General features: G+C 37.1%; 1 protein-coding gene across 14 annotated transcripts in view; it reads left to right on the top strand.

The window, feature by feature from the left end:
* LOC103146627 (teneurin-3-like) overlaps positions 1-15,327 on the top strand; it is a 290,558-nt gene that overhangs the window by 233,947 nt on the left and 41,284 nt on the right. The gene's annotated exons all lie outside the window — the stretch shown is intronic.

The raw sequence follows: 15,327 nt of genomic DNA, 5'->3' as shown, positions 1-15,327 counted from the left end.
CTGAATTCGTCACATAAAGGGTCATACATCTGTAATTACAATTCAAGGTATTTTAAACTTATTTGTAAGAAGTCAAAATTACATTTTTAGTCATCTGAATTAAGATGTTTTGTGTTATTCCCTTCACACAGACTTAAACGGTTTTGAAGAGCTAACAGTGCTTCCATCAACCCATTCCCAGAAAAAAATTGCATTTTCAAAAACTTTTTTTAATTTTTATTTATACATGTTTTTAATATTTACATTGAAAATGTGAAATATATAAATCTGGGATGTTTTGACTAGACGGTATACTTATTCAAGATATCACTTCTGTCATTCTGGCGACTCAAAAAGTTAAACATATTTTAAATAGAAAAAATGTCTATGTTCAAAATATTTCTAATTCGTTTGGAGATATCCGACTAGTCAAAATTAGCATTGCAGGAATTCCCAAGTTAGTTGTAATTATTTGCTTTTAAGATTTCTGTAGTTTAGCTAAAAAAACATACATCTCCTATCTGAAAATACGTCTAAGGTATCTTTAATATAATGTTATTAAAGAATTCTTTAATTGTATTTAAGACTGGTCAGAACACAAAGTGGAATATTTCAACTTTACTTCATGATTGGTGATAAATTATTTCTGAAATGTATGTTTTTAGTCAGTAATTAATTGTAGATATCTTGAATTAAAGCCTTCATGCAACTTAACAGAAAATCTGACATCATTTCTGCTAGTCAGAATGTAATTAAAGATGCCTTAATAACCTAGGATGTGTAGTCATAAACCAATTTTAGAAATCAGGAGTGTAAATGTGGTGGAGTCAATTTTATGTTAAAGCAGCTTGCCCTATTCCCTGACCTTCTGAGATTTGAACATTTCAAATCCAGCTCAAAAAGTTTAAGTAAGCAGAGCAACTTAAACTTTCTGCCTGCCAATCGTTTTACAGAGGCTGGCCTTTTCTTGTAGTAGCAGCTTGAATAAATGACATGCCTGTGTAGAAATATAAATATACTTTCCTTTTAAACATCTTCTCACACCTTCGGTGCTTTTTCTGCCTGCATTTATGAACTAATACTGAAAATAGATCAACTTCCTCATACCAGTGTGTGTTATGGTGTGGTCTTTAGCAGTGCTGCAGTCCCTGATTGAATTCTTGCAAAAATAATTGGATTTCATGTGATCGCATGTGAATTTTTAATGCATGCATTAGCAGCTTTTCTAAGCACAAGTGCAAATGAAAACAACCTGGAACAATATTAAGCTACTTAACCTTTATTACCAATCCAGCCGTTTCCTTTTCCTCCTATCTCTTGCTGTCCTTTATGTGACACACAATCCATCAATTTTTGGCTCTCTCCTCTTTCTCTCTCTCTCTCTTTCTGCAAATCCTCATGGGCTTTCAACACATTGTCACCCAATTGAAGGTGTGTGTGTCAGACAGTGTGTTTAGAGTACAGGTGTAATTTGTGATTTTCTCTCCACCCTCTGTGATGGTGTGATTTGGTGCCATGGGGGACGGCACCGGAGTGCATAATGTGGCTCTGTCTTTGAGACTAAAACATCCTGTGAGCATCACCATGATTCAGTTTGAGTTGGACGCCCTGCGTGCCTTTCATTTGGATTGTTTTTCCCCTTTTAAATCATAACTTTCTTTCTGCATTAATTTCTCTGTTACATATTATTAATCCAAGCAGAAGTGGTAACAGCAGTCATAATAATCATAATGAAAGTGAGTGGTTTGAACCATGCAGCGATCAGCACACTGCTTCCCCAAATGTCAGGATCTATAATCATTTTCAGCTTCCAATAAGCTCCTCAGTGAGCCTGTAGGGGAACACTGGTCAATCTAATAATGAATCCCAACACTAACTGGCAGCAGCTTTCCAGACAGTTACAGTTATTTACAGCACCGGGTCCTGTTCAGCCAATGAAATAAATGACGTGTCAGTAATGCCTTTGGGCTGTGCTTGTTTGCGTCTTATGTATGGAGCGACTTTTAGCCTGAATCTGCTTTGCAGATAATAAACTGGAAATGTTCTTACTAAAAACCTGATTTTATAAATACAAGTGTTCATTAATAAACAAAACAAAGAAAAGCAAAACAAATTTAGAGCAGGCTGGTGTTTTGCTGCATTAAGACATGAATCAACGAATAAAGAATACAAAAATATAAATGTTTACAACGGACCAGTTATACTTTCATCCAACAAATAAGGTCTGAGATTTCACAATCAATGGCCCCTTTAATAGATACACCTTGCTAGTTCCGATATAGATAATTATTGATTAGTTTTTTGTTTTAAATATCTGAAATACTGCAGAAGTAGCGACGTACCCTTTTCTGTTTTATCCACAGTTTTCACTCCATGTTGTTATTTTTCTAAGCCATTGTGAGACACAGTGGTGAAACCTTAAACTGCTGCTGCAAAGTAACTCAAGGGGTTGTTGCTAGGTAACCAAAGAGCGAGTGAGTTAGTTGGTGCCACCAACCTAGCTTGGCTGGCTGTGAGAGGTTGAGCAGTTAAAGCCTTTCCTCTGCCTGCATCCCCCACAATTCTTTGTGGTTAAATTAAATTATTGAAAATTTAATCAGATGTATTGATATCGACCACATGTCCATCATGATGTATGTTGCTGATTTATTGTCCACCCTTATCTTAATCTTTCCTGACATAGACAACACAAGGTTTCAGAAACATTCCTCAGAGATTATGGTTCATATTTTCACGATAGCATCACACACTTAAGCAGATCTGTACACTGTGGTCATAAACAGAGAGAAAGGTCAGCAATAAAACTCCCACACCATTATGCCACCTCTGCCGACCTGAAAGGCAGGACGGATTCATACTTTATTTAGTTTATGCCACATTTTGAATGTCACGGCTGAAACAAAAACCCACCACAGAAGGTTGTGCTGTCAGGTCAGCTCCGCTGTGACACTTCTCTGTGTATCCTACAGCAATAACCTGGAGTTCAATTTGAGACATACACTGAGAGGGGACTGAAGGTGAACTCTAAAAACATATAGATATATAGTTTCTGTTGCTGCATGGCTGAACTTTGACTCCTCTGTGCTGTTTTTAATGTTTTAGCCGTGACACTGAGCCCCAACAGAAAAGGATCATAAACAAAAGCTACATATAGAGGAAGGTAGGGAAGAAGGTTTTATTAGTTTGATATTTTCTGACTTTTAAACAGGTTGTGCTAAGATTGTATTTGGGCAAAAAGTAGAAGAACCAATTTAAAAGTTAAGTCTTCCCTTTTTTTTTTGAAAAACATAAATTTTGGGCAAAGTTTCTGTTTGAAAGTAAGAAAGTAAATAAGTAAGTCCAGGTCGCCTCAGGGCAGCTGTGTATACAACCCAGTGCCTTCCCATCGTCAAGGTGTAAATGTGTATGAATGGGAATGGCTGGTTTCATTGAAAAATGCTCATCCCTAATAAATAGGGGTGAGCATTTATTGTGTTAAATTTCTTTAATTTTTTATTTATTGTCATGATAAATTCCAATTAATTATGTTTTAAAACTGTCTGGATTATAATTTTTACCATTTTCTCCACTGTTTCTTCATTGATGGATTCGGTAAATATCAGTCAATTTGAAAATATGATTAAATGCAGTTACTGTGCGCTGCTTAGCAGTACAAACCACACCTATTTATGTGAATGGCGTCCCCAAGAAACGTATTACAAATGGATATATGTTCAAGAGCACTATTTGTGTTGTGCACCATGCAGTCACACCAATACGGTTACCAAAACAGAAGCAATAAATAGTTCCCCTACTAATAAAGCTCTACATGAGATTCATGTCATGCCATAAGTAAATAAGTACAAGATAAATCACAGTTAAGTTACACATAGTAAACAAAGAAACAGCCATTAAATCTTGAGTCAAAAGCCTGGTAGAACAAACCAATTTTAAATTGCTTTTGAAAATCCTCCACAGACTCAGCAAAGCGAAGCTGCTGGTTCAAACTGTTCCTCAGTTTAGGAGCCACAGACTGAAAGACCCTGTCCCCCTTCGTTTACAGCAGAGTACATGGAACAGCGAGGAGACGCTGGGCTTGGCACCAAAAGCCACAAGCAGCAGAGTGTTTGGTTAGAAGCTGACACAAATAATCAGGAGACTCAGAAACTAGAACTTCTACATTTTGAAATCCACCAGGCGACAGAGTAAAGAGTGTCAGACAGAGGGTTTATATGTTTAGTAGATTTGGTTAGTAAGTCCACGTGGATTCTGAATAGCTTACACACGTAAAACTGATTATTTGTCCCGATTGGTAAATGGAGCATTACAGTGGTCCAAACACAATGAAATAAATGGATTAATACTATTCTCAAGATCTTCCTGGAAGACCATGTCTTGTGTATAGGAAATGTTTTCTAAATGAAAGAAACAGGAATGGGAATTAGATGCGAGTCAAAGTCTAATGAGGAATCAAATGTAACTCCCAGAACATTGGATTCGTTTACCGGGCAAAAAGAGGCATCTGCCTGATTGATTTCAGAAAGCAGGTGATGTAACTCTGATTAAAGTCTCTGTTTTATTTGTGTTTGAAACCAGAACATTACTGGAGAGCTCGTCACTAATCTAAGATAAACACTGGATGAGGGTGAACAACCAAACCAAGCTAGTCCAGTTTAAAAATCGGATACAACTGGATGTCATCTGCATAGATGTGATGAGCGATACATTTGAAACGGAGTTTAACACATTTATCATTGGCTGAACATGGAAAGAAAATAAAAATATTGGTTTGGAATTGATGATTTTACAAAAACAAAGTATATACTTTTAAAGCATTCTTAGATTTGATTTGTCTTGACAAAGGTTCACAGATATATCCTGAACCCTCGATCCATATGGTTTGGTCTATTTCTGAACTTACTTCTTTTCCCCGTGTTGCATTACAGAGGCTCTCTGTCTGCACCCGTCAAAACATTTTGGAGAACAGAGAGAAGAGACGTCTCACTATATGCAGCCTTGTTACCACAAATAACCGAAATGCCCTGCACCTGTCTCTGAACCCAAGACACAGAGCTTCCACTTAAAGACACAGGTCAAAAGGCATCTTCCTAACTTCACTAGAGGGCTCAACGAAAGCAGCTCTTTAAATGTTCACATTTTGCTACATTACAACCACAAATATATATTATTTCTTTGTGTTTCTTAAAATTTTATGTAAATTACCCTTAAGGTAATTAAGATTAGGGTGACTTAGAATCATTCTTATTCAAATCTTGATGAATTGCAAAAAGATTTCATCCTCTTCTCTTCATGGTAAATACCATTTGTGATAACTCAACCCAGTCTAGTGCTGTTGAATCCACAGTTTACAGTTTCAAAAAACATGACTTAAATCATTTCTAGAGTTCATTTAAACCTCAGTCAAAATATATGAGCTGTGACTAGACGTCAAGTATTAGATGTGAGACTTTTTGACTTAAAAATCTGATGCGGTTGAAGACTAATGGAGCTTTCCTGTTCAACTCAGTTTAGAAAAAATAAGCATGGTATGAGTTTTCAAAGTTTTATTTGTGGTATTTACTGTGTTTGTTACGCCCACACATAAGGTACCCCACGGTGCCACCCGCTGATGGCACTGTGCAGCCGAGTTTATTGGTACCAAATGATGGAGCTGAGACAAGCGTGTGGTGAATTTGGCAAAACGGCTGCTTTACATCTACTTTGTGCTGTTCCACTGACGTCAAACAAAGAACTGAGATCTAACGGCACACGTTTAGAGACAAGTCAGCTATCAGACGGCGTGAGAAGATCATTGATAATATATCAAGTGCTTTTAAGCTTCCCTATCAGTCTCTCAAGATCCTTTTTGATCTTTCTTTTGCAGTTTATATGCAAACGACAACCAATCTGCAGCAGGCTTTTCAAGCATCTTAGGGACAAAAATGAACACATATGTGAGTAGCTACAACAAAACCAGGAAAAAGTCTCCCAGGGGACAGTTTGAGTTATTTATGGGTTCTGAAACTGAATTATAAGCTTTCTAATTATATCAAACTGACTGAGATAAAACAAAACTATAACCATTTAAATGTTGGCACTATGTGAACAAGACAGAGAGAAAACAGGCCTCAGACTTTCAGAAGAATCGTTTCCAAACTTGATAAGGTAATTTGGATGTTAGGAAAACATTACTATGCAATAACTTCAGCCCAGCATTAACGAAGGTGAAGTTTTGCTTCACTTATCTAGTTAGAATTATATAGTTTTTAGAAGTTTCACAAGTTTTGTCCCCTTTTCTAGTAAGGCCTGGAGCTTCTCTCATTTGTGAACCCTGAAATTTAGAGGAATTAAACCACACAGGATTTTAGACAATATAAACTTCACTTTTTAACGGTTGTTATCTCTGAAGTAAGGATGTACACATGTTGGTTTCAACATGTCCAATTACTCAGATGTCCTACTATTCTCTTTCTGCTACTAAAAAATTCATCCGTGTGTTGTAGAAATCTCAGAAAATTAGGATTGTTGGTTTTTTTTCTCCATGTCTGCTCTGGCAACTTGAGTTTAAAGGTGGCTTATTAGATTAATTAGAGCCTTTTAAATTGTTGTGTAATTAAAATATTAAAATCATTAGTGTCTGATTTTATACAAATTAGTCATTTGGTGGGAAATGACCATGAGCAAATATGTGGGCATAGAGCACAAACTCAGATTCAGAGACTAAATGTATATGGAGATCAGCAGAACTTTGACCTTTAGTGATGGTATTTTTTAATAAACGGCGAACATGAATGGATTCTGCTCTGTCTCTTATGAATTATGCAACTTTTAGAAATTGTTTTTTTTTTATCACTAAATGACCTGTACTGTTACACCCATGTGTATAAATCTTAAGACGTCTAAGAGGATTTTAAGGGATTACATGTAATACAGCAAATTAAATCTCATCGTAGTAATGGGTTAGAATACTTCCATTTTATCTGTCTCAGGAAATTTCAATACATTTTTATCAAACCATTCAAATAGCAAAGGTTGGGTCATTTGTTGGTGAAGGTCATTCTAACTCCCATGAGAGCCAGTTGTCATGTTCAGCCTTGTGCAGATCGTCCTTGTGGGAGATGCTTCCATTGGTTTCCATCACATACAACACTTCAAAAACATCCATGACCACATCACAACTCCTTAAAGACAAACATTCACATCTTATTTCTTCAGATTGCTGAGTTACTTGTGAGACATAATGTAAAAATAGCTTGTATTACTGTATGCAGTTATTTGCTTCACATTTCATTAGTACAGGAAGAAATGTTGCCTTAATGTAGTGCTCCACCATTGCCTTCCTGCTCTTCTGCAACTACAGTACACATGGTTCAAAAGCAAAAAGCAGGCAATACTGATTATTATCTTTTTTTTTTCAGAATTTCAAAGAATACAGACACCATACACATTGCACAGAGATTCTACTGCTGCAGAATTTGTGCAGGATGTCGCAGCACTGACCCTATTATTTTCCATCCTTGCAATTGTACTGAGAGAAACTCCCTGACCCCAGCATGCCAAAAACTCGAAGTGGTGGCTCCAACTCTGACTGACCTGTCTTCTCATTAATTTAGTTAATTACTCTGCATAGAGCATTGACCTTTCATTCCCATACAGTAAGGTGATCATGAAGTTGCACAACAATAGATTCATAGCCCATCCTAACACAGCCACACACTGTGACTTTTTCACACCCTTCTTACCAATGCAAACAAAAAAAAATCAACATGTTCAAAGTTCCTCCTTTAGACAAGCAATGTTTTTTAAATGAACCGACACTCACAAGACAGCATACCTTTACTGAAAATATTTCCCAAAGCTGACCAGCCGTCTTTTCTTAACACAATCTCTTGTGCCTGTAAATAAGACAGCTTTCTTTGTTTTTGTGACTTGGACATGCAGTACTATGACATGTTAGGAACTGAGGTTGCCAAAGCACAGAGGGATTAATGTCACACAGAAGGCCAGGTGTACAGATCCATCTTCTCCGGAGAGGAGTACTCCCCGACAGGTGGATGAATGCGCACTGAATAAGTCGATTATTTTGCATAATTGATCCCATGAATGATGTATAATGAAGTTCATATGGTGTAAGCAGTAAGCTGTAGTGTGTGATTGGTTGTCTAAACACAATGGTGCCTTTTCCAGAGACAATGAAGGTAAATGAAAATGGCAGCATTTGGGAAGTGAAGGCATTAAGAGAAGATAAACCAGGAAATAACTAAATAGCTTCTCACTTTGCCAGCAGCACAATGACTAATAGATCAAACCTTTCTGTTTGTTAATATGACTTGAGCATTATATGTACTTTAAAAACAAAAGTATGTTTGTTCCAAGCAGTAAGAAAAATCTGGCACTACTAATGAGATTTTTCCTGACATTTGGATTGATTTTGGAAACATTTGCGAGTTGAGGTTAAAAAATATGGCCAAATCGAGATGTGGCATGCTATCAGACCCCCAATAAAAAAAAACCTGAATGCAACAATTAATGATGTGCACCCCTATGCTGCCTGGTTATAACAGCCTTTTGTTTTTATTATTTTCTCCCAAATAGATCATTTCAGTGAACTCAGACACAAGACATGCTTTAATTAAGATATTAAAAGTTGCACTTTTCCATCACAGCTTACACTTTTATTGTGGTTAGAGGCCAGTCGATATGCTCCTGTCACACTATTTATGAATTTGTGTACAGTAGAGGATTCCTGAGAGTATTGTGTTTCATTTGAGCCTTTATTGATGACTGTATGTCGAAGCATAGATGAGTTACAGCCGTTTGAAGTCTGTATGTCAGATGTCTTCACTGTGATCTATGTGGAGGTTTCAAATAGATCAATATGGATAATGACTGGACATAAACAAACAGAAACCTGCCTAGAATTGTCTTTTTAATCAAATCTGAAATATAAGTAGATGAGACTTCCTTCTACAGTGTTATTTTATTTTTCAGTGCATACCTTCAACACTCCAAATGTAGTAACGTAAAAATAAACAAGAAAAATCCAGGCAAGACAAAAAAGCTTTAACTTATTACAAACATTTTTATAGCTACAAACTCACCTGAAGAACATTTCCACGATTAGAAGACAAATTTTTCAGCAAGATCTAGAAAAACTCATTCATGTTTTTGTCTTCAATCACACTGGTTACTGCAACAGTCTCCTCGCAGGTCTGCCTAAAAACATCCTCCAGCTGCAGCTGATCCAGAACGCTGCTGCTGGAGTTCTGACTAAAACCAGGAATACGGAGCACATCAGTCCCTACAGTGGCTCCCTGTATCTCAGAGAACAGACTTTAAAATACAATTGTTAGTTTATAAATCACTGAACGGCTCAGCACCACAGTACATTAAAGATCTGCTGTTGTCATAGCAACCTTCCAGATCTCTAAGGTCTAATGGGTCTGGTTCTGCTCTGCATCCCCAGAACCAGAACCAAACATGGAGAAGCAGCATTGAGCTTCTATGCACCACAAATCTGGAACAAACTTCCTGCAAACTGTAAAACTGCTGAAACACTGAGTTCCTTCATATCTAGATGAAAACCCACCTGATTAGAGTTGCTTTTGAAACATAATAAATGAAACATTAACCAAGATGTTGATGTGTAATGACGGTACTTGGAAAAATGCGATGGGAAAAATTAAATGTTTCAGTTGTTGATTTTTGAGTTATGATTCAAAACACTTTGAACTGCCTTGTTCTCGAAATGTGCTATTAAAAAAATATTTGATTGATTTGATTGATTGAAGCGCATGCTAATTACAGATACATCTTTGGCTGCAACTATGAAACATTTAGATCCTGTTCTCCACAGGGCTCAATTTGTGTACGCTCTTTCTTCCAGGCATTTTTTGTGATTCTGCTGCCGCCGTTTATCAGGTTATGGACTGTACTCTTTTACATCCTTTATGTACATGTCTAACTTACTTTATAGGTCCAGAAATCAGAACACATCTACTGTTTACACACTAAGCCTCAAAACCAATTAATCGTGTCAACTTTAAGTCAGATATTTAGGACAATTCAAATGTTACCAGACAGAGGAGCCAACTCTGAGACGAGCATTATTCAGCAGGCTTCATATATTATACATCCCTGTATGTGTTATATCTTCGGTTGCCTTCTAACCTAGTTTACTCTGCCTGTGGTGTGCGTAACTGCTTGTATATGCATTACTGGATGCAAAAAGGAAGCAGTGCATCTGTTACCGCTATCCAGAAAACCCACATTAAAAGCAGCTGTCAATATATTATCTACATACATGAATATACACATGTCTCCATTTTGTTGTGGCATACTTATTGTCTGACTGTATGTTTAACCCTTGACACATCGAGCTTGTTATTGCTGTGGTTGACCACACCTAAAGCTTTTACGGACCAACTGATTCACATTGTTTGGGTGTATATTTCCCCCTCAGAATATAGAATTTCACATGCATACTCTGACTGAAAACAGATTTTTGTTTTGGGAATTCAGCTACTGAAGAGATTACCAGATTACACTTGCTGGGCACTTTATTTGATCAGTTTGATGTTAAACACAAAAAAATGCATTAGCCACTCCCACGCCAGCAGCTCACTGATGGTGTGGTCTGCTGCAATGGTTTTCAAAACAGAAGAATTAGGACGGCTTCAGAAAGTTGGATCAAAGTTAAGAAGAAAAAGAAAAAAAAATTCCATACATTTTTAATCATTTTTATTGTATATGTTTTTATCATTATTCAGCAGACTTCATATATCAAATGTCAAATGTTTTTTTTATGAAATACAAGTTAAAATAACTTATTGTAATGTCATTTGCCATGCTCATCTTTCTGATTGGTTGCAAGTCAAATTTATCAATCTACTTTGTTCCTCAGGCTAACATAGCAAACTGGAAATGGAAAAGTTTTCTTCTGACCAAAAAATTAAAAAAGGAACCATTCAGCAGCCCTGAAGGACACTGATGTAAAAAAATACTAAAACCTTTGGTGAAGATGACGGAGTACCAGGGCCACACTATAAAATAACTAAAAATAAATAAAAAAATTACAAGAACAAACTCATAAAATTACCAAAATAAAGTCATAGTATTACAACTTTATTCTCTTAATATTATGACTTTACTATGACATTTTTCTCATATTATTTTGACTTTATTCTTGTACAACTTTATTCTTGTAATCTTATTTGTTAATATTTTAATTGGTATGGCCCTAATATTCCATCATAGTTGGAACTGTGAGAAAGAAATAAAATTTTAGGTGTGATAATATACAATATTCATTTTTTTTAATAATTGAAGGGATTGTGGTGAAAATGTATTGTCAGGTAATATATTATAACATGAACATCAGATTAATAAAGTCATTACATTACCTGATAAATTGTTCCACCGCAGAACTCATGACCATTTAATACCCGAAGGTTTGAGGCAGCATTTATGCTAAATGAACATAATAATTATTGATGGTGATTAAAAGTGAGAAAAACATTTGAAAAGTTTCTTAACGTATTTGAAGCATAATTGTCTGTGGATTTTCAAAGGGGGCCCCAGCCAGAAGCTAGTCCTGTTTGGGGGGCCATAGCATGGAAAGTTTGGGAACCCCAGGTCTCTGTGTCTGCTCTGCTTCATAACTGACTGTTAGATGATCAAGGAAGTGCCTGTAAAACACGTTGCGCCCACTGAGAGCACTGCAGCCGTTCTTTGAAAAACACACCCGTCGGTTCTCTGCAGGAGCAGGTTCAGTTCAGAACATCTTTGGTTTCTTTTGTCAGTCCTGGGTAGTTCAGACTCTTCAGCCACTCTAGTGGTTTTTATCTGATAAAACATTTATGTAGATGCAGCCCAAACAAATGCACTAAAACTCCACATTTAAGACAAGGATTCTGCTATCAAGGTCAAACCCACTCATTTACACACATGTGAGAAAGTCTCTCTTTTAACACAGCAGGAGCATTCAGTGTTCTGCTTCTCAATGTCTTTCACCTACTTTCTCTGTCGTTCGTTCTCACACTCACGCACACACACACACGCTCACATATATACACGCGTGTCTAGCTTTTTTTCCCAAGCAGCCAACTAGTTGGGTGCCCTTTGCCGACTGCAGCACAGCATGAGCGGAGCCCTGCTGACTCGGCCTCTGTTGATCAATCAACACCTACTAATGGGGAAGGAGATGAAAGAGGGAGAGTAGGAGATGTGGATGGAGGGAAAATGGAGAAAATATATAGAAGGGGATGGATGGGGGGGCTTATATGGGATGTAGGGGCCAGTAATAAGATCGCTGTATCAGGGCTGTTTAACCCAAATGCAGGAAATGACACAATCTCAATTCACGTCCTGCATATTGAACTCATTACTGTGGATCACCAGCTGGAAAAATGGGTCTTCAAAAGCGCATATATTTTTCATGTGGCGTTAACATGAGATTGTATTAGGACAGCTCTCGGATGTTTGTGTGAATGAGGGGTGGCCCAGCACTCATTCCTCCATTTTTTAGCTTTTGTTTGCCCAGACTTCCTGTGGCTCTTTTGAAGTATTTCCATGGGCATTGTTGCGTTCAGCTCTCATTTTAAGTCTAGTTTGTAGGTTCATGCTAACATTTTGTTCTTTTTTGTGTTTGAAAATGTGACTTATATTAAAAAAATCTACTAAATTGAATGGAGGGAGATAGATAGATAGATAGATAGATAGATAGATAGATAGATAGATAGATAGATAGATAGATAGATAGATAGATAGATAGATAGATAGATAGAGCTTGTGCCGTATAGATAGCATTCGATGCGGCTTGCTTTCAAAATGGCGGCTGTGTTTTAATAATTCAAGCTCACCGCAGGAGGCCTCTCTTTGATGTTTCACTTTGAAGAACTAGTTCATCCCCTTCCTTCACTCTGTTCGCCGTCTCATGGGTCCGTCACCTGTCACAAAGTCGGCCTGTGAAGCTCATTCCTCCTTATCTTTACTCACACTCTTTCTCCTCTTTCATCAAAAATGTTCCGTCCTTCCATATCTCTTATTTCCGCTTTGCATGGAGTAAATATCTCGGAGCTCTCGGCTACGTGTTTTCTTTCTCTCTTTCTCCGTCTGTCTCCCACAAATTTACATCCCAGCGTATCAGATTTGAAGGCCTGTGCTTTTAGCCTTTAACTGTTGCAAAGATTATAACAGCATTATTTATTTATGACCAGTATGTTTTCTTAGAAACTGCTGCTATTTGCCCATTTCAAAGCTATGGTACAGACTGATACCATAAAAGGAATAGTAAAAAAGGATGTGTCTTAACTGGTTTTTAATCTTTTCATTTATTTTATGCTGAATTTTCCAGCAATGATTAGCGGAACGGTTTCAAGGAGCAGTTATAAGTTTAGATGCAGGCGTCTTTGGCACTAATCTGTATTCATCTTTGGCTTTTTTAATGATGAACAGCCACTTTACCACACTGGAAAGATTATACAACATCTGACTCCAATATGTCCAAATACCAGCCTTAGAAAGTTGCAGAAAAACTACACACTTTTTTTAGCCGACAACAAAATTAGCCAGGCAAAATTCTGTCACTACATAAATATTCCTCTTGGCAGAAACGGTAGAAGTCACTTATTTACTTTTTTCCAGACTTACATTTCAAGACATTACATTCCCAGTATTGTTGAGAATTCCAGTAACTTGTTTTTTCCATCCAAAAGCTGGTTTCTGGGTGCCTGTGTGATAATTGTGTTGGTGGAACACCAAGCACCCAGATTTCACCTGCAGCTTTTGATTTGAGAAAAAGTTGAACAACTTGGAAGCAGTCCTCCTAATCTATCTACTGTATGCAGTGCATCAGTATAAAACCCAACCCTCAGCATGATGACACCACCACCGTGGTTCACAGTTTGATACCATGATCTTACATCCAATTCTTTGCCGTAAACATTTTCTCCAGAAGGCTTCTGGGTTGTGAATGTGGGCAGCTACATGTTTTAGTTCAGTGTTTAGGTGTCTATTTTAGATTAGAAATTTACTGATGAATTTTGGAGTTTATGACAGCCTTATAACAACTTGTGGTTCCAGGTTTGTTCCTAAACAGGCTGGCCAATTTCCCTCCACCGTTTGGGTGAGATAAGAAAACTTTGACACAGTTCAAAGAAGACGATGATCACAAAATCACATTAAAGGTGGTTTTAAAATTGATAAACCGTATTAATATTAGGTTTTTGGAATTACTTTTAAATGGATGGATGTTTAAACAACAATTCATGAAGCAGCTCTGCCAGTTCTGATCATTTCCTACAGCTCGTTGGGATTCTGCAATTGTGGAAATTCAACAGTTGCCTGCATTTTTAAATGTTTTTTGCAACAGCGCATTATTTGTGAGTTTACTGCAGATGTTCTGCAAAGATGGTCAAAAGCATTGGGTTTGAAGGTGGCAGTATTTCTTACTTCTCTGCTCTTTCAGATTCATTTAATGTCTGTGCTTGATATCAACAAAAAATTAGCTAAGTACTTTTAAGAACAAGCCTGTTTGTGCGTCCAATCCGTCTCCTTCTGCATGCAGATTTTGCAAGGGGTTTAATTAGATAAATGAATTCATTAGATTAAAAATATCGCAAAATTCCTTGCAAATATTTCTGAAGCATCACCACAAAGTCAGTGATTTTGATTGCAAAAAGTCACAAAAACAATTGTGAAATCTTGTAGGGACTGTCTAATAGAAACATCTGTCTAATATATTGCCATAATTAATTCCATGAGTACGTAAAGCGTGTGATTTGTCTGCAATTTGTACATTTAAACATTTGCACCCAGTTCTTGTTTATAAAATCCATTTCAGTTTTACATTTCATAATTTTACCCTGAAAAAAGAACCAGCTGAAATACTTGATTAAAAGCTCCAAGCTAACATGGAATCCATTCTCAGGGCGACTGTATGTAAACTCCTGACAGGCACTGTATATGTGCATACCAGAACAAACTAATGCGGTTTTTGTGAAAAGGCCTTGAGTGTCAACTTGTTCGTAGCACCAAAGTTGCCGTTGGCAGAATGAGCAGAGTGTGTGTGAAGTAGGAGCTCAGAAAGGACAGAAAGATCATCAAGTAACATTTAATTACTGACAGCCTCTGGGTCAATTTATTTCTGTATTTACTCATTGCAAAATATCATTAAACTTGAATGGAGCAAGTCTTGGCAAGCATGCAGTAAGCATAAGATTGAAGACCTACAGATGGAGGCTTTCTTCATAAAGGGGTAAAGGGCCAGGTGGCTCGACATCTGCACATGCTTCATCTGTCCAAGTTCCTCTGTTGTTTTAAGAAGACAAAATATTCAGATATAATTATATAGCTGAATGCACCAAGTTT

This window comes from Poecilia formosa, unplaced genomic scaffold (genome assembly GCF_000485575.1).
Source record: "Poecilia formosa unplaced genomic scaffold, Poecilia_formosa-5.1.2 Scaffold164, whole genome shotgun sequence".
Taxonomy (NCBI): domain Eukaryota; kingdom Metazoa; phylum Chordata; class Actinopteri; order Cyprinodontiformes; family Poeciliidae; genus Poecilia; species Poecilia formosa.
This window is presented reverse-complemented; position numbering and strand designations above follow the sequence as displayed.